We start from the raw sequence: 21,675 nt of genomic DNA on the forward strand, positions 1-21,675 counted from the left end.
AGAACTTATAAAATGCCTTATTCTATGCATATTTTACATAATGTTTCTCATTACTGAGTAACTCATTTCACCGCAAAAGAGGTACAGCCATGGTCATGCCAATGGAATCACTCATTTTATCATGTAACTCATCATCCTGTAGGAAATAGCCTGAGAGAATAGTAAAACATAGCCTTTTAGAGACTTAGTTGTGGTACTAGTTATTAAATAAATACCATGAAATACTGGAGTCTTATTTTACAGAATATTGATTATGTAGTAAATCAGCAACCTATACATAGCGTTGTTTCTTCCATTCCATGATACATAGGTACAGGAATCAGGAAGTCAAAGTGATTTTACTTGCTATTACACCTAATAATCCATTCAGAAAATATTTTCCTAATCAAGAAATTTGGGGAGATAATATTTTGGGGTCTTAATCATCATAGAAGAAAGGCTTTTATCAGGAAACATAAAAAAGGCTCCACTGACTTCCAAGTTGAGACTGTCCCCGGGCCATTTGGGACTCTTGCTATCACTGAACCAACAGGTAGAGATTTAGTTAATGGGTGTAATTGTTCCTGATTATCAAAGATGAGATGGATTTTTGCTATACAGTGACCTTGTCTGAAACACTGGATTCTTTGAGATGCATATTCCTTCCATAGCAAATGATAATACTTAGTGTAAAATCAATGGGGGAAAAAAGGTCACTGAAGATTCTGAATCTTCGGTTAAAGAATCACAATAATGTAAGATGCTGACTCGAGGGAAAATGAAATGGTTAGTGGAATAAGAGAGGTCAAATATCAACTACAACTCCATTTATAGAAAAAGGATTGTAGCAGCTATGTATATCACTGTTTTTGTTTGTTACACACATTTATATTTGTATACATTAACTAATTCTGTTTACTCTTTATTTTTTCTTATTATTGCATATAAGGATTGCTGGGAGTTATTAATGTTACAGCTTATTCTTTAGCTTCTCATATTTAATTAGAACAATGACTAAATAAAAGGGTACTATCATTGCCCAGAGATAGAAACTGTTGGAATTTGGGTAATGAGGTTGAGTACATCTTTGTACAAAGAATAGTTTATTCTTGTTAGATAGAGCATAAGATGTTCAAATAAGTAACTAAGCTGAGTAAATAAAGGGGTGAGTTGCATCTAATCTTTTAAGCTACTGTCTCTGGTCCAAATCTAATCTCTCTTCTAATATGTGATTGATATTGGGCTGGGATACAGTGGTGTATTAGAGTCAACACATATCAGCACACAAGAGCCAATTGTTAAATTATGAGGACTTTTGAAAGATGGTTGTTAAATAGCCATTATATAAACAATATTAAATAAATTATACTAAATATTAAAAAATGAGTACTTGAAATGTACCGTTTTTTTATTATTTTACTACATCTTGCTATTTTCTACTTTGAGGTCATTCACATCAATTATATCTGCATTTTATCTGAATAATGTCCTCATATTGTTGGATTATGTTAATACCTTGAAATCAACCATGATGAAAATATTCACACCGTAAATATAGGCAAGTTCTACCAATTTGGGCTTTCTCTTTTCTCCCAGAACCTACTTGCTGAATATGTATCTGCATACCACTGGTTGGGACTGTAAATTACATTTTTCTTTTGTCAGTTAACTCTCGTAATAGGTTCTGTTCATACTTGGCACTAGCAAGGGGAGATTAAAGGTAGGAGGAGAAAAGAAGGCATTTCCTTCTTGCTGTTCCATTGTTGTTATGTTGTCAGCACAGTGTCAATAAAAGCACTTCACCCTGGCAGTACCAGCTGGCTCAAGTCCTCAGCTTCTTTCAACACCCCCAGTAAGCACCACACTGGCTTCTAAGGAGTAATGGAATCGCTTGAACTCTTAGGGCTGTGATAAGAAAATATGTCTAACTCCATTCAATTTTTCACCTTTGATACAACTATTCAAGAAGAGACCCAGACTATTTTTGATATGTCTTATCTAAATTAGATTGTATTTCATCATAAATTATATATTTATTATGTCACTTGATATATGATATTGATGAAAGTTACATGCTAAATACTCAGGCCATAAATATCCCAACTCATACATTCCCCTCCCTTCTCTTCTTGAGACTATTTCTTAAAACACACAGAAGTATCCTATCTGGAGCTAACCACAAATTATGTTATCGCTTGAACTGTTTATTATTGTCTTTATATTTCCAATAGAGTCCAGAGACACATCTTTATATATTTGAAACAATATTTGAAAAATGAATTATAGCAATTTTTCAATATCAAGAGACTTAGATAAATGTGTAATAACCATTTTTACATTAGTGAATATTTTAAATTACTGATAATTGGATCACATACCCACACAGTGACATAATCACAACATTCTTATTGTGAAGTATAATAATGAATGTTAGGCCAGATGGTCTTGTTTTCTTTTCTTTCTTTCTTTTTGTTTTTACTAAGATTCGTACCTAGTTAAGAAAGACTTTTATGAGCTCTTACGTGATGACTTCATTTATTTGTTAAACAATAACACAAAGTTATCGATGAACCTTATTTTTGCCACATGTAAGACCTTGGTCATATAATACTGATTTAGAATTTTTTCTGCTTTAATATCTTTCAGTAACAGTGTGTTTGTGTGTCTATCTAATGGGTGTAAACAAAATTTTCTCAATTTTATTTACATTACTAACATTTATTGAATAGCAGTTCTGTTAGAAGTACTAGCAATAATTTCTAAACTTCCGTATTTTAAAAATGTGGTTAAATGTAAGTAAACATTTCATGTTTTTAAAACTACTGCTGTTAAATATAATACAAATATATATTCTTTACAGATATAAAAAATGCCAGCAGTCAGCAATATCTTGGACTTGTACATGTAATTCATTCTTGTTTTCCTCATGTAATTTTGTAGTATTTTTTTTCCATTTTCTCAAATGTAGAGATTTATTAATAGAATACTCACTAATATTAAAATAATTTTGCTTCAATTCCATAGCCTTCAAAAGATCTGAAACAAAATTACTCCATATTCCCAAATCATTCATGTAGCAGGCATTGAGATTTTCACTCTCAGAGGAAAAAAATGGCTTATTACCTGCAGTTCATATAGGTCAGGACAGAACTGCTTAAGTGCTTATCACTGACTTATGAGGAGACTATAAAATAAAAAAGTTTTAATATATTCTATTCATGTATTATGTTAAAATCATGAGGAGTAGCTTGGAAATAGAATTGAAGTAAGCTAATTAAATTATCTAGTGACCTGTTCACTGAATATATCCCCAGATATATCAGGTTTACTTGATCATACTTAATATTCATTAGTAAAATGATTTATTCTAAGCTTTTTCTTAATTGTAGAAGGAAAAATTAGGATATGGTGACATTCTAGAGGTCTTTGTGGTTTTTTTCTTGATGTTTTTAATATGAAAATTTATCCTAAAATTTATCAAGTAGTTTGATTTATTATTACTGCAATTTTAATCATTGACACATTTCTTTTACTATTGCATAATTGTTTTTCAAAGTAAAATCATATTTTTAAGGTAAATTATATATTGTGTACCATGTAAATTATCATTCAGTACCAGTCACCCATTTTTCTGTACAGTTCTACATGTTTCAACAAACAAATCCAGACTAGACACTCACTGCCTCTCATCCTTCCCTGTAAGTTAAAGGCCAGAATAGGAAAATGTCCAAAAGACAAGCAATAATTGGGTGAAGATATATCTCAGTTAAGATTGTACCGATTTATAATTTAATTCAGTTCCTGGGATTTCACAGGGAATTGAAAGTAGAATGTATTTGTTAGAAACATTTTATACTCTTTGCTAAATGTCTGATAAACACAATGTGTGTTGATAGCTTAGTTTCCCTTATATAAGGATTCATACAGCATACAGTATTCATTTCAGCAACATAGAGATATTTTCTTTTCAAAAGAACAAATATATTTTCTTTTTATTTAAAAATTAAAAACATGAAGCCCACTGTGTTAAGCATTCAGTAACCACACGGAGCTAAACATCTCCCTGAACCCCTTTTCCTCCTCATTTCATGTCTATTATTTTCACATTGCATAAGTCATACACATAATCATAAATATGAGAAGTATGATAAAAACAATACAGACACTCCTGTTTGCCGTTATTACTCCTATGTACAATTATCATTTTGCTCTGTGATACATATTTTAGGTGGAAAAATCTGTATTTTATAGAAAATGGGATTAATGTATGCCTAGCAATTTTATAACTTGATATTTTCATTTAAAAACTACTATTACTACAAACACCAACTGGGATAAATCCTTAAAGAATTATGCAGAGAAAATAACTACCAAATGTCACATACTGGATGATTCCATATACACAGTACTCTGGATGCGACATAATTCTAGAAATGGAGAATGGGTTAGTGGCTACCAGGAGTTGGGTGCGGGAGGAGGAGGCGGGTGTTGTTATACAAGGGCAACAACAGCAGAGATCTTTGTGGTGATAGAATAGCTCTGTGTTGATTGACAGCAGATTGATTGACATCAAATTTAAATGACACTTTTGACTTCTCTTTTTACTTGATAATTGAAATCAATGAATTAAAAATTTTTCTTCATCTTTTATTTCTTAAATACCATATTAGAGCTATTATTGGGATGTATACTATTCTCCCCCCAAATTTTTTTCTTTAAGGAAGAAAACACTGAAATTTCCTGCTAATAACAATCACATCATTTTTCTGATAATTAACTCACTACTAAAACTTACAAACAGGCATCATGACTGTGCTAGCTCCTTGTCAACAACAAGAATGCTACCTGATGCCCCTATGGCATCGGAGTATTGAACTCTCAGCTCTCAGCAATTGTCTAAAGAATGAAGCAATGCTAGGGCTGGTTTTATAAGGTCTAAATATCTAGAGTCACTGCCATTATAATACCAGACAGCTATCTAGTTATTAAGTTTTGAGATTAGCATTCCTAATAAGAGATTATGCAGCAAAGTTAGGAAAATAACTTTTATTTGAAAATGTCATAAAAGAGAATTTAAAACTTTTTCAGCAAATAATTGCTAAGTAGACTTTGAGCTATGCAGGTTTAGTAGCACTGTATAATTAGCTAACTTCATTAGCCACAAAACATCTAAATGCAAAAGAATATGTTAGCACCAAAACAAAAGGGTGCAAAGTTGGTGAATGTATCAGATAAACAATTAATTATAAAACTGGTTTTTACAAATGCTACACATAGATAGATTTAAAGTTTGTGTCACCCAACGTTTGTTTACACTGGATTATATGTTCTGTCTCATTCTGTGTTTAGGACAGTGTTACTTAGGTAGAAATCAAGAACTAGGAAGTATGCCCAATACAGAAAAATATTTTCTCAGATTTAAAACCATGTACCTTGCAGATACAGCACAAACTGTTACCAACACAAAATTATAAAGCAAATCTTATTTTTAAACAGGAGAACTAGTCTAATACAAACAGACATTTCAAGGATAAGTCTTACTAAAATGAATTTCTACCTAACCCTATACAGCATGACATTTCCACATAACTTCATTTATTTACTGAGGAAGCTAGAACTGGTTTATTCTAGTTTCAAGGTTTCTTCACAGAGCACCTTTGAATTGTTCATTGCAGATGGTTCAACCTTCATCTTGATTCCCTCCTTCCATTTCATGTTGAGCAAAATAAAAAGGGAAATGGAAAGAGAAGGTGTAGTGGGTTGAACCATGTCCCCCGTTCCCAAAGTCAGGTCCATTTGGTGCCTCAGAATGTGACTCTTCTGGGAAACAGGGCTTTTGCAGATGTACTTAGTTACATTAAGATGAGGTGATGCTGGACTAGGAGGAGTCCTAGATCCAGAGACTGGCGGCCTCATCCGAAGAGGAGAGGGCACGCAGAGGGCCCGGCCGTGGGGCAGAGATGCCGGCTGCCAGGGAGGGAAGGAATGCCAGATTGCAGGCAACCAGGGAAGCGGGGAGAGAGGCCTGGGAGGCAGGGCAGCGCCCCTAGAAGGAACTAACCTTACCCAAACCTTGACTTTGGACTTTCGGCCTTCTGAATTGTGAGAGAATAAATGTCTGTTGCTTTAAGCTATAGTTTGTAGTAATTTGTTATGCCAGGCCTAAGAAACAATACAGAAGATAAAAAATACAATCTGAGAGCAAAATTGAGCTTGTCAAATAGAGTCTCGATTTTCTTTGTTCACCCAATTCCCATCTCCTGACACCCCTGGCTTCTATTTCTAAAGGACCTAATCCTGCCCTTCTGTCTTCTAATTTTTCAAAGTCTCCGCTGTGTTTCAACGGAGGGTATGTACATATACACTCCTAAATATACACTCTCTCTTTCCCTCACTCTATAGGAACTCCTTTTCCCTCAGTACAGCATGCATATCTTCTTAAATTACATTTATATTTTACCTATGGCAAAATTCAAAAAATAATATAACTTCCAGGGATACATACATCACTCTTTCTTTATAAAACATCTGAATAATATTACAGATGTAGTTTTATATTCTAATTTCTTTTTTATTCCTCACCAGAGGATACTTTTTATCCATCATCAGATAGAGTGGGAGGGAGGGAAGGAGAGAGAGACAGAGAGAAACATCTACGTGATAGAGCCACATCAACTGGTTGCCTCCCGCAGCCACAACTGAGGTACGTGTCCCTGACTGGAATCGAACCGTGGCTTGTTGGTCCGCAGGCTTATGCTCTAACCACTGAGCAAACTGGCCAGGGCTATATTCTGATTTTAAATTAAACCATGTAGAGTAAACATTCTGCCATTTGATAAATACAGAAAATATGGTATGCAATGGCCATACTTCATCTCACAGTTGCACCTTAGTTTACCTAATCAGTTATTATGGGACTATTTGGTGGGTATCTTTTCTGCCCAGTGTAAATGACAATGTAATGATCAACTTTACACAGCAATCTTATGCCCCATATCTAATGTTTTCCTCAGTATACAATCCTAAAAGCTATTAGTATTTTAAGATAATGGCATTTGGAACTGTATTTTTACTGCAACTGATGAACAACAAATTGGCCTTTTTTCTTTTTAAACATTCTGCAAACATGTATCTGTGGTAGGTCAAGCCCTTGAATATGAGTCTTCTATTTTATAAGACGTAAGGCTGAGTATCTTCCTGTTGTGCCTCAAGGTAAGATACTTGGTTTTCTGTGCATTATAAAAATATATAAATATACTAATTATATACTATAATTATATATAAATGTGTTAATTATATATTATAATTACATATAACTATATATTAGTTATATATTAACATTGTATAAATACAAATTAGAGATACATAAATATGTATAAGCAATATACATACATAAATATTGCTATATATTAAATATATGTTTTAAAGAGAAAACTTGACAACAACATAAAATATAGTGATAATAATACAAAATATGTTCTTAGAATGTCAAATTATACAGAGGTGGTTGGTAGATAAGGCAATTTTATAGGCTCCATCCTGCCTGGTAAAGAGGATTAAGAAATATATCTTCACCAGGGGATTTCGGTTATGTGAATAATATGTCTGTCAGCCTCAAAACAAAACTCAGAGGCAGCAATAAGCGTAAATTATCTGCACCATGTAGATGCTGTTTCTGCAGAAATTTTAAGGGACTAACTCTGTTCTCTTTTTCCCTCAAAGTCCTCCTCATAGGGAACACATTGTGCTCTTAATTTCCAATAGATGTATCCTAATTACCCTGAAAGGAAGTTAATGTCACTATTTTATTTTTATAAATGGTGGGAGAAAGAATTGGCCAGATTAACTGATTCTTAAGGGTCCTGCAATAGATCCCCGGGAAGGGCTGAATGGGAGGAAAAGGGAGTAGTCATGTAGAATGCCAGCCTCCGCAGTCTGCTGAACAAGCACAAGAGAGGGGCAGAGCCACAATCACGACGCTAGGCTTTCCCTTTGAACTCTCCCTGAGTGAGTTCATTTGCATTGTTCTCTCCCGTGCCGACAGTCTACCTTAACTTTGGCTAGTCACGCCCAAATCCACTTGGAAAGTCAAAGCAGACAGAACAAAAAAATCTACAGTGGAACTCAATGTACAGGACTTTGCCAGTAGCAAGTCTTCATGCAGAAGAGAGAGAAAAATAAAGTAACGTAGAGGTCACTGGACTTAGAGATCAACTACTCTCCCTGCCGCTGAAATCTTAGTTCTATTTGCAAGTGGATACTGTAAGCAGTATTTTATCCTTATCGCTAAAGTAATAACCTACGTCAAAGACTTTGCATGAAACATTAATGATAATTTAAGTAAATCTCACAAATTTTGTGGAACTGGATGGATATAAAGTTATTTCAAATATTTTAGCTATTATGGCGGTCATTCATCAACACGTGACTATAGGATGCCTCTTATCCAAAACATCTGTGTACCACTCTGTTCTCAATGCTGCTACTTCTCAGGCCCAGGACTTCAGTGACAATGGGAGTAACACTCAACGGAAATAACCCGGCCCATCCAACACTGTCACCAACCAGCCAAAAACTTATGTGAGTCTGGCTGTGTGCTCTGGATCACCTGTGACTTAAAGAAAAAAGTAACCTAAACATGTGACTATCATTTTGCACAGGGTAATTCTGATAATTCACTCACCTGGGCATTGTCATATGTGTCCCTTGCATTTCTGCAGTAGATGTGTCCAAACTCCACAGTGTTTATTGTTAGTGGGGAATATCAACTCTAACTTAATTAGATGTACCCTCAAATGCATCTGTAATATTCAGTTTGTCAGTTGTGCTCTCAAAAATATGTGTAACCTCCACAGAAAAATGTTAGGATTTTCTTGTTTGGGAAACACCTATGAAAATTTGGGCTTTTGATTCTTCCCCATGTGCTCTCTGATTTTAACGTGAACATTTGTGATAAATGATAAGAATTTTGAAAATGCCCATTTATTGTCCTCATAACTGTCTTTCATATGCAGCATTACATTACCAAATAATAAATTATATCCTTTGACATACAGGTGTTTATTTTCATTTCCTACACAGAATGAGAAACAACATAATTATTTTTTTTTAAACTGAGACACTGGAAGATGTCATCAAATGGCCTTCTATACTGTGACACCTAAATCAATTTCCCACTCAAATTTTACCTTCCTTATAGACTTCACCATTCAGGAAAATTACCTGCAAAATGCTCAAGTCGGCACATTTCTCTCTGGGAAATCGCATTTATTTCCTTTTTTATTGGGTACATTTTGGTACTTGTGACAGTTTATTTCCTTGTTTTAATTATTTTTTATTAGAGCATTGTAATGTAATGTGCTCTGGGCTGTTTATATGTTGCAAGATGTTCATCTGCAACATAATTAAACTCATATTTTTCTCTGTTCCCTGAGAAAGGTTAGACTTTAAAATTTTGAGTATTATAATACTTTTAGTGATTGCCTAACAATCTGAATATACAATTGTGTACACTTCAAAATAGAATTATAAAAATTGTATAAATATTTTATAGGAAATATTGTAAAGTGAAATCTACAATTTCCTCCTCAACATACATATATTAGATGCCTATTATGGTGAATCTCTCCCATCCTTCATGAGAGAAAATGGGGGGGGGGGGGCACAAAAAATTGGAGAGATGTACCCAGGAAAGCTGAGAATAACTTCTGATTATACAGTTTACTAACTTGTGATTTGGGACAAATTCTTAACCTCACTAATCCTAAATTACCTCATATGTATAAAAGAAATGATAATACAGGATCATTTTGAGAATTAAAATAATTTGTGCATATGAAATTCTTCTATATTTTAAAGCATCATTCATGTGTAGTTATTTATTATATATCTTCAAAGATTGTACCCAAGATTTATGCAAAAGTACACTTGAAACTGCTCTATGCCAGTACTTTTCAAAGGCTCATGTACAGGCAGAACATCTTCAGACTCTAGTTCAGTAGGTCTGAGATGAGGCACACGGTTCAGGACTCCTCAAAGCAAGAGCTAGGATCTGTGCCTGGCCTTTAACCATTTGTCCCCAGTCCATGGCAATGAGATAAAGAGCTTGGACCAGAATTTGAACCAGCACCATGATTCCTTCATAAAGGAAGTCTAGTTATAAAAAATGTCAGCTGTACAAAACAGAGTATTTGGTGGTGCAGTTAATTTCCATCTGGCTGAAACTCCTTATCCCCGTGTGAACCGGAAAACAATCAGTTTCTTTTTTTCCTTTATTTTTTACTTAATTAATTAATTAATTTTTGTTACAGATGTTTCTCATTTTCCCCCCACTGATAACCCTCTCCCCCTCCCTCCCCGCCCTGTTCCCAGCTTTGTTGTCCATGTCCATGTCCATGCACACATGCATATAAGTTCTGTGGTTTATCTCTCCCCCACCCCCCACCCCCTTCTGGGGGTTGTCAGTCTGTATCTTACTTTCACGTTTCTGGGACTACCCTGTTTCTCAGACTGCTATGTTCATTATATTCCACAAATAAGTAAGATTATATGATACTTGTCTTGGCTTGTTTCACTTAAGAAAATACTTTCCAGGTCCCTCCATGTTGTCTCAAAGGATAAGAGATCTTTCGTTCTTACAGCTCCAATGTGTACATGTACCACCGCTTTTTTATCCATTCGTCTACTGATGGATATTTGGGCTGTTTCCAGATCTTAGCTATTGTAAATAGTGCTGCTACGAACGTGGGAGTACATATATTCTTTCTGATTGGTGTGTCAGACTTCTTAGGGTATATTTCTAGAAGTGGGATCACTGGGTCAAATGGAAGTTCAATTTTTAATTTTTTGAGTTAACACCATATTGTTTTGCATAGTGGCTGCACCAGTCTGCATTCCCACCAGCAGTGTACTAGAGTCCCCTTTTCTCCACAGCCTCGCTAACACTTGTTGTTTGATGATTTGTTGATGGCAGCCATTCTGACAGGTATGAGGTGATACCTCATTGTTGTTTTAATTTGCATCTCTCTGATGAAGAGTGATGTTGAACATTTCTTTTTATATCTCTTAGCCATTTGTATGTCCTGTTTGGAGAGGTGTCTATTTAGTTCCTCTGCCCATTTTGTAATTGGGTTCTTTGTTTTCCTTTTCTTGAGCTGTATGAGTATTCTATATATGTTGGAAATTAGCCCCTTATCTGATATATCATTGGCAATTATGCTCTCCCATACAGTGGGTTGCCTTTCCATTTTGGTGGTTGTTTTTTTAGCTGTGTAAAAGCTTTTGAGTTTGATATAGTCCCATGTGTTCATTTTCTCCTTTGTTTCTGTTGCCTTAGGGGATGTATCAGTGAAAATTCTGCTGCGTATGTCATCTGAAATTTTGTTGCCTACATTGTCTTCTAGGGTTTTTATGTATTCATGAGTCACTTTTAAGTCTTTTATCCATTGTGAGTTTATTCTTGTGTATGGTATAAGTTGATGGTCTAGTTTAATTTTTTTTTTGCATGTAGCTGTCGAATTTTCCCAACACCATTTTATTTATTTATTTATTTATTTATTTATTTATTTATTTATTTATTTATTTTTATCCTCACCCGAGGACATTTTTCCATTTTGTGTTCAGATAGAGTGGGAAGGAGAGGGGGAAAAGAGAAACATCGACATGAAAGGGACACATTGAGTGGCTGCCACCCACACAACCCAACCAGGGCCGGGGACAAACTGCAACCGAGGTACATGCCCTCAGCGGGAACCAAACCCAGGTCTCTCTGGACCACAGGCCAATGCTCTAACTGCTGAGCCAAACTGGCCAGGGCCCAAACACCATTTATTAAAGAAGCTGTCTTTACTCCACTGTATGCTCTTGCCACCTTTGTCAAATATTAATTGAGCGTATTGCTTTGGGTCCATTTCTGAGTTTTCAGTTCTGTTCCACTGGTCTATATGCCTGTTCTTGTGCCAGTACCAGGCTGTTTTGATTACAGTGGCTTTGTAGTATAACCTGAGATCTGGTAATGTAATCCCTCCAACTTTGTTCTTCTTTTTCAAGATTACTGTGGCTAATTGAGGTCTTTTTTGGTTCCATATGAACTTTTAAAGTATTTGTTCTGGTTCTGTGAAGTATGTCGTTGGTATTTTGATGATGATTGCATTGAATCTATAGATTGCTTTGGGTAGTATGGACATTTTAATGATGTTAATTCTTCCAATCCATGAACAAGGTATGTGCTTCCACTTTTTTATGTCTTCCTCTTTCTTTTTTCAATGACCTGTAGTTTTCTGCGAATAGGTCCTTCATTTCTTTGGTTAAGTTTATTCCTAGACATCTTCATTTTTTTGCTGCAATGGTAAATGGGATTGTTTTTTTAGTTTCTCTTTCTGTGAGTTCATCATTGGTGTATAAGAATGCCATCGATTTCTTGATGTTAATTTTGTATTCTGCTACTTTGCCAAATTCATTTATTAAGTCTAGTAAATTTTTGGTGGAGTTTTTGGGGTTTTCTACGTATAGTATCATGTCATCTGCAAATAATGACAGTTTCACTTCCTCTTTTCCAATTTGGAAGCCTTTTATTTTTTCTTCATGTCTGATTGCTGTGGCTAAGACTTCCAGTACTATGTTAAATAAGAGTGGCAAATGTGGAAGGAGGACACTGGCCACCATCTTTTGTGGCCGCAAATCAGCAAAATCTCTGAGTGCTCTCCAAATCCTGGGTGTCCCCACAGAGTTCCAGCCCAGTCTGCCCTCCCTCTGCTGTAGCCCCCAGGTGAGGGGCTGTGGCTATTTTAGTGCTCTGTCCAGGCTCTCTGTGCTGTGGAGCAGGCTTGGGTTTTATTCCCCAAGGGCGCTGCTCACAGCTAAGACTCCTGCTGTCTGTGGGCTCCCAGCCCACCACCCTCTCGCGCCTCCACAGATCCCACCAGTGTCTCTGGTTATATGGTCCTATCCTGCTGCTTTTCTGTTGCTTTTTTCCAAAGATTTGTCTTTATTTTAGTTGTAATTCCCGTTTGGTCCTGGGAGATCAGCTGTGTAGCTTCCATTCACTCCGCCTCCATTTTCACATCCTCTAAGCCTATCTTGTGCGCAGCTGGGTAGCACAGGCCTCTCTGGTGCCCCTGCACCCTGCAGGTCCAGCGGGTAACTCCCAATAAACCATTTTAATGTGTACTCACAGGGAGAAGGGTTTTCCTTATGACTAACCCACATATCCATGCCTTAAAGTGAGATAGGCCTGTTTGTCAGTCTGCTTAGGCACAGGCACAGGTAAGCACTATTTTTTACTTGGGTCAGTCAGAGCTAGTTAGGAAGTGTTACCTAAATGTCCTCACCTATCAGAGGGGAGGGGAGACTAGATCAAAGAAATTGGCGGGATTAGCCAAAGAATACATACACACAACATATAGACACAGACAACAGTGGGGTGATAGCCAAGGGAAAGGGGGTGTGAAGACTAGGTGGAGGTGGGTAAAGAGGGTAATGAGGACAGGAAGAGACTTTGCTTGGTGTGACGGGCACACAATGCAGTGTGCAGCTGATGTTTTACTGATTTGTACACTTGAAACCTGCATGGTTTTGAAAACTGATGTCTCCCCAATAAATTCAATTTTTAAAAAGATGACCTCTGTCATTTTCTTTATCCACTTCTCACCTCCATTTAGGGACCTATTGGTCTCAGGACCTCTCAGGATGCCCCCTGGTAGTGATGTCTTGTTACTCCAAGGACATATACACACATTCTGTTACTTCTCTCCCTCCTATGAAGGAGAGCCATAAACTTTGGGAAATTTTTCCCTTTAAATCTGTCCCATTCTACCTGACATTAACTCTCAAAATAACAGTAAATAAATTTGGAAGTGCCAAAACTCTGTGTAATAAGACATATATTTTAACCAAATTATTCTGGTATCTTTCAGCATCTTAAGGATATGAGCTAGGATGATCATTATTGCCAAATATATACTTAGTCCTATTTTCTGGTTGGTTTCAAAATCATACTAAACAACAAAATGAGATAAAGTCTGTAAGATATATCTAAACAGTGTATATGGAAGTTAAGCAGAGGAAGAGGTTATTTCTGGCTAGAAAAATCAGAGAATAATTCTTGGAACAAATAATATAATCACAGGGATATTAAAGAGTAATTAGAATTCCTATAGACTGAGACACAAGACACAAGTAAGAAATCATTGTTATTTCATTTTTATCAATATATAATGCAGTACTATGTTAGAGGTTATAAGATTTTTGGTGTGAAGAATAAGAATTTATATAAATATGCTGCCATACAGACCTCAAAATAAAAAGTGCAATATATTTTATTAATTCATTATGAAAAAGATTTAAAAATCTAGACATTTTAAGAAACTCAAATTATTGTGTATGTAATCTCAGATATGGGGACATGGAAAAAAACAGTGAGGAAAAAAATTAAAACCCTCTAAATCACTGAACCCCAGTGCAAAACTTGAGATAGTATAGTTCAGCCCTACATTCCTCATTGATTAAATTAGATATATATAGAAGAGGAGGGGGGGACACAGCAAATGCTATTGATGTGAGCGCTGATTGTATCTGTCTCCTACCCACTGCAGGCAAAATTATAGCTCTTGGAAACCTGATTGTCCTCTGTTAAACACTATAATTTCTAATATAATTGGCCAATAAATAACAACATAAATTAATTGTATTTAAATACTAATGAGAGTCACTTCTATTGAGACTTGGCATATTTCACAAAGGCACTGGTGTGCCTCAAATTAAAGGAATAAATTAAACCACAGGAACCTTGTGGACATTTTTAGCTTGTAAAGAGCACATCTTTGTAGTGATATTTAAATAAGCCTACTTCATATGGAAGTTTGGGTGTGTTCAAGCTACTGAGTATATTTTTATTCAGTTAAGTGTTTTGTTTTTCTAGTTGGGTTGCTCACTAGGCTGTGATTGATGTCATGCTTATTTTCATATGCAGTTATAAAACTAACATTTATGTGAAATTAAAAAGAAGAAGAATGGCCATAATTGGGATAGAAAAAGCTAACAATGCCAAGCTAACAATGAAGTCATCAGCTTTAAGCTCCCCAATCAGGGAGGAAGACAAAAAATTATTCAGTAATTATATTTATGACTGCTAAAATAAAATCCCCAAAAAACTGTGATTTTGGTAAACCTAGGGTGTACATACAGAATGTGAGTATGAAATATGTCCACTTTATACTTCTATTATAACTTTTGCAGACTCTTTTTTAAAAAGAATAAAAAAGAGAAATTCATTGCCACATGTAACTTGATCTATAGCTCCATTTAAATAAGAACTGTCAAAAGACTATAGCATACAAAATTCCACTCCTTCTTTACCAAAATAAGCCAGGGAGAGTATTTGGGATACACTAAAATGGGTTCAATTATAGTATAAGAAACACTTTTGGTCTAATACTGCATTTTCATGCCTTCTATTTCATATTCAGCTATATACACAATTTGTTATTACTATAAAGTATACTTGTTTTATGTTTTTTCTTTATTGATTTTTGAGAGAGAGAGGAAGGGAAAGGGAGAGAGAGAAACATGTATGAGAGAGAACATCGATTAGCCGCCTTGTACACGCCCCCCACTGGGGATTTGGCCCACCACCTGGGCATGTGCCCTGACTGGGAATTGAACCAGCGACTTCTTGGTGCATGGGTCAATGTTCAACCACTGACCCACACCGGCCAGGATTGTTTTATTTTGTTTTTAATTGGTATTTCTATTGACTGCAAGTACAAAATAATAGAAACCAGAGGCCAAAATATATTATTTTACGGTCAAAATCTAAGTCAGGAGCTAAAATGTATTTTTATCTAAGTAACCTACTGTAATTTATTCATTGGGTTATTAGAAATGTATTGATGATTATAGCCATGAAGGAACCAGATATTATATTTGGAAGAAATGTTGGCGGTCTCCAATAGTCCAAACCCTTCCAATATAAGAATCTTTTCTTTTGAATAACTGATATATTGTGAGTCAGACTTTGCGTGAACACTCTCAATGAAAGGAAACTTGGGAAACACAAATGACCAAAGAGCACATTTCTATCTATTCATCCTAATTCTCCTTTTTTTTGGGGGGGGGGGGTGAGGGGGGAGTAGGTGGGCAGTAAGCAAACAAAAAGGAAAAGTTTATTACCTCTACATACGAAATCTTCAACAATGTAAAAACTCCTGGATCAAATCTTAGAGGATCAAATTCAACATAACATTTGTTGAGATTATATATTCAAGTCTTACTGAGGTATTTATTGTTTGGCAATGAAAAAGAATATTATTAATGAGGTTGATCCCAGACCTTCACAATTAATCTATTTTACAAGCGCTAGCAATATACCAGATATTGCTTAAAACATGAGCACTCATGAAACTTTTGGCAAGAAAAGTAGACATTTAACAAATACTTAATCACATGCTGGGTATGTACAACCAACGCATACTATTGTCACTAGCCTTCTTCATAACTACAATAAAATCCAAATTCCTTCCCAAACCTCATCTTGTATCATGAATCACACTCTAGCAGTAGGACCTCTTTTGATTACTTGAGCATGCAAAGCACTTTCCCACTGATGAGTTTTGTAAAAGTTGCTTCATCTTCTTAGAATGTTCTTCCCATGATATATGATATTTATATGCCTGGGTCATTTTCATGGTTCAAGTCTCAACTTAAAAGAGGTTCTCTCCAACCACCTGTCTAAAAGTAAATCATTCTTCACTTATTGTTTTATGGGGCATCCTGATTATTTCCTTCATAGTACTTACCTGAAATCTATTATCTATTATGTTTTTAAAATTTGATTCTTATTTATTTTTCCAAGCCAGGATTTATTGTTCCATTCAAAAAATATTTATAAAGGGTCTATCACATATCAACTACTGTTCTGGCCTTGGGATATAGCAATTAACAAAATAGACTTAAGTTTCCAGCATTCTGAGTGTCTATATTTTAGAAGAAGATAGTTTAAAAATGAGAAAAAAAAACTACTATACAACATGTCAAAAAAGTATAGAAGGAGAAGGGCATAGAAGCAGAGTGTTATTCTAGATAAGGTGACCAGGGGAGAGCTGTTGGGTGAATGGCATTTGCGTCTATAAGGCTGATGAAAGCAAAACCCTGTCTGTGCACTGCAACCCCTGGCTCAGTAACTAGTCTATAGTAGGCACTCAATAAACATTTCATAATTGAATGGATGAGTGAATTATTTCAAAGATTATGTTCCTCAGCTTACAGTGGACTCTATCCTTATATGAATCTCCCACCAGAGGTTACTGGAGGAGACAAGACTAGAGACAGGAAAGCTGTTGCACTAATAAGAACAAGAGATGACTGTGGCCTGTATCGGTGGAATAGCAGTAGGGAGGGGAGACAAAATGACAGAGTAAATGCTGAGAAAGAGAGAGGAGAGAAGAGATAATCACACCAGACTTCTCGCTTATAAAAACTGCATGAATGGTAGTACTGTTCACTTATTTTCAAAACACACAAAGGATATATGTAGGAGAAATATAGTGAGTTTATTTATAGATATATTAATTTTGCAATATATTGGAATATCCAAGTAAATATATTCATTTGATTATAGGGCCAAATACCAGATAAGAAATGTACATTTTAAAATTTCTTATCAACTAATATACTTTTATTAACCAATGTCACCTCAATAAATTCATTAAATTTTTTTAAATAGTCAGCATACAAATGATAATGAAGTTATAAAAGTAGATGAGATCATCAGTCCAGCTAGAGAAGAATCATTTTTGAAAATTCTAAGAACCCCAACACTTAAGGGTTGATGAGAAGAGAAACTAGCTGTTAAAATCTAAAAAAAGAGCTGTCAGCGAAGCAATAAGAGAATCGGAAAGTTATCACGTCAAGAAGTGTAATAAAAAATTATTTCAGGAGGGAATGAATGGCAGCGCTAAATGTTGCTGAGACATTAAAATCAACAACGAAAGCTGACAGTGGTCCAGAACAGTGACATGCAGATGTCTGGTGATCAGCTCAGGAGAAGTTGCAGTGCCCTGGTGAGGTCAGGCATTAGATGAAAATAGAAAAAAGTCAGAATCAAAGGTGAGTGGAGACAACCTCTGTAGACAATTATATTTCAAGAAGTTTCACTGTGATAGAGAGAGAAAAGGGAAACAAAGAAAAGAGAAGGTGAGGAGGGGCGGGCAGGGCGAGGTAGTGAGGCGGAGGGAAAGGCATAAAGACCACGTGAAGTGAGAAGAGGAAGGGGCAGTGGAGGGGAGGGGGGGGAGTAATTAATTTGAGATATGAAAAAAGTTAGTGAATGTGGTTTCTAAGACTTTGCTTAAACTATAATTGATTTAAAAAATCAATATCATCCATTAGATTTTCATCTTTACGGCCCCATAATGATCATAAAAATTTCTTTCTAGACCTCCAGCTTCAGCTCCAGGATACTGAGAACTGGCAGGAAAGTCCCTACCATGTTTACAATGAAAAAGAGTTGGACTACCTTAAATTCATGGCTTTTTTCAAATTAGCCATTTTACTTTGCGATTAGTGTCGACTCACACGTAGTGGTAAGGCATAGCGAAGAAAGATCCCACGGATCGTGTTCCCAGTTTTGCCCAGTGATCCTTCCACGTATCGGCTACTGTTCTTTCTCTCTCGCACGCCAAGGTTTCTTCTTTTATTGTTCCCTCTCTGTTTAGAAAACCTGTAGGGTTTTGTTTTTTGTGTTTAGGTTAAGTCTGCTGGCAACACATTCTCTGTTTTTCTTCACCTGACAATGCCTTGGCGTCCCCTTTATTTCGGAGGATGTTTTTGCTGCGTATGGGATTCTGGGTTGCCAGCCCCTTTGTTTCAGCATTTGAGAACATTCGGTCAGTTCCTCTGATCTCCATGTTTTGATGAGGAATCCTCTGTCACTTGAATGGCTTTTCCTTCTGTATATAAGGTATCTTTTATCTCAGCCTGCTTCAAAAAAAATAACCAATGGACATGGACAACAAAGCTGGGGACAGGGCAGGGAGGGAGGGGGAGGAGGGTGTCAATGGGGGAAAAAGGAGAAACATCTCTAACAAAAAATAAATAAATAAAAATTTTTAAAAATACAGTAATTGTTGATTTAAAAAAAAAACATTTTTTTTTTGGTCTTTTGAAATCTGAAGTTTAATTTTATTCTATTTACATTTGGATTTACTTGGGTTTACCTGGTTTGAGGTTTACTCAGCCTCTTGAATACATTGACGTATCTCTTCCCATATTTAGGAAGTTTTCAGCCATTATTACTTCTAGTATTTTCCAGCCCTGCCCTCTTTCTGTTCTCTTGCAGGGCTCTGATTACATGCTTGTTTGATCTTTTGTTAGGGTCTCACTGGACCCTGAGGCTCTATTTGTTTCAATCTATTTTCTATAGTTGTTCAAATTAGATTTAAAACGGTAATGAAAAAGTAAACAAAAAAGTTTATGTATAAATCATAAAAAATAATCAACCCCAAACTAAGCAAAGAGGAAAAATTAAACAAAGAAAAGGGAACAAATAAAAAACAGAAACAAAATGGCAGTTCTGATTATGTCACATAAATATTTATATTAAATTTGAATTGATTAACCACACTGATTAAAAGACAGAGATTATCAGATTGAAGATAAAAGCAAGATCCAACAATAGGCTATCTATAAGAAACCAGCTTTCTATGCAAAAACATGGATTAAAAAAATGTACAAGAGCCTGGCTGGTGTGGCTCCTCAGTGGATTGAGTGTCATTCCATGGACTGAGAGGACCCAGTTCAATTCTCAGTCAGGGCACATGCCTAAGTTTCAGGCTCAGTCCCCAGTAGGGGACATGCAGGAGGCAGATGATTGATATTTCTCTCTCACATCAGTGTTTCTATTTCTCTCTCCCTTCCTTTCTCTCTAAAATATCAATAAAAACATATTTTTTTTTAAATAAAAGAATGCATAGTGATAATACCATGTGAGTATAAATGGAAAGAAAGCTGGAGCAGCTATGTTAATAAGTAATGTAGAGCTAAGAGCAATAAATATAATTAAATAGAAAAGGAACATTATATAATGATAAAGGAATCAAGTTTCCAAAAAGATATGTCTTCTAAATGTGTATATACCTAATAACAGAGCTTCAAATACATAAAGCAAAATTTGATACAAACTATAAGAGAAATAGACAAATCCACAATTATAGTTAGAAACTCCAAAAAACCTCTCCCACTAATTAATAGAACAAGTAGACAGAAAATAAATAAGTATATAGAAGACCAGAGCAACACTCCCAGCAGTTAGACCTATCTAACTGATGTTCAGATAATCTTACCCAACAACAGAATATATCTCATGGACCCCACAGCCATTGAAGAAATAATCAAGTAATAGTACTAACAACTTCATGCCCAAATATTCTACAACTTAGAATAAATGGAACAATTCCTTGACAGACACAAGCTACCAAAGACAACGACTGAGAAATAGATAATGAACAGTCCTATATCTATTCATTAAATAAGTTAAATTCAAAGTGTAAAACTTTCCAAATAACACACACACACACAATCAAAACGCTAGACAAACATAATTTTACTGATTAGTTCCATCAAACACTTAAGAAAGAAATACCATTTATACAAAATCTATTCCATAAAATACAAAAGCAGAGAATATTTTCGACAGAAAATATTTTCAACTCATTTTATGAGAACTCCTTTACCCTAAAATTAAAACTAGAACTCTATATAAGAGAATAAAATTACAGACTAATATGTTTCACAAGTATAGATACAAAAAAATCCTCAACAATATATTGATAAGTTGAATCCAGCAATATATACAAAGGCAATACGTCACAATCAAGTGCAATTTATTTCATGAGTGTAAGGCTAGTGCAGCATCTAAAAATCAATTGATGCAATTTATTACCTTGACAAAATAAAGGAGAAAACACACATGATCATCTCATAAGAAATAAAAAAAAAAAAACAAATGTATCTAACAAACGTCTTAGGATAAAAGCTCTCTGGAAACTAGAAATAGAAAAGAAGTTCCTTAAGCTGACAAAGGGTGTCTGCAAATCACATGTAATTGTGAAACACTGAATGCTTTCCTATCAATTTTGAAAACAAGGCAAGTTGCCTCTGTCATCATTTCTATTCAACATCACACTCAGCCAGTACACAAATCCAGATAAAATAACAGATGGCATATAAATCAAAATAAAACTATTTGCAGACAACATGGTCACCTGTGCGTGTAAATCTCAAATAATTTACAGTATAGTTCTTAACGTCCATAGATGCCTTCATTAATGGGTACAATCGGGGGGAGAGATGGAGAGGAGCATGCACAGGGCTAGCATGAGGTAACTCTCAATGGTCAAAGTTAGAACACCTCAAGCAATAAAACAGTGAATGACAGTACTAAATTATAATACAAAATATAATATAAATAACCATCAATTCAACTCACATAAATAAATAACAGAATGAGTCAATTAATGTGGGAGAAGAGGTAATTCTTTCTTACAGAAAAAAGTTTTAGTAAACACTGCCCTGAAGTTAGGTTTTCCTTCCCTCTAGCAAAGTATCTAAACTATTATCTCCTCTTCTATTACTATACTTAAAGATTCTTTGGCTATAATAATATAATTATATTCTCATAATCTATAAATTGAAGCTTGATGA

This window comes from Molossus molossus, unplaced genomic scaffold (assembly GCF_014108415.1).
Source record: "Molossus molossus isolate mMolMol1 unplaced genomic scaffold, mMolMol1.p scaffold_m16_p_15, whole genome shotgun sequence".
In the NCBI taxonomy this organism is placed as follows: domain Eukaryota; kingdom Metazoa; phylum Chordata; class Mammalia; order Chiroptera; family Molossidae; genus Molossus; species Molossus molossus.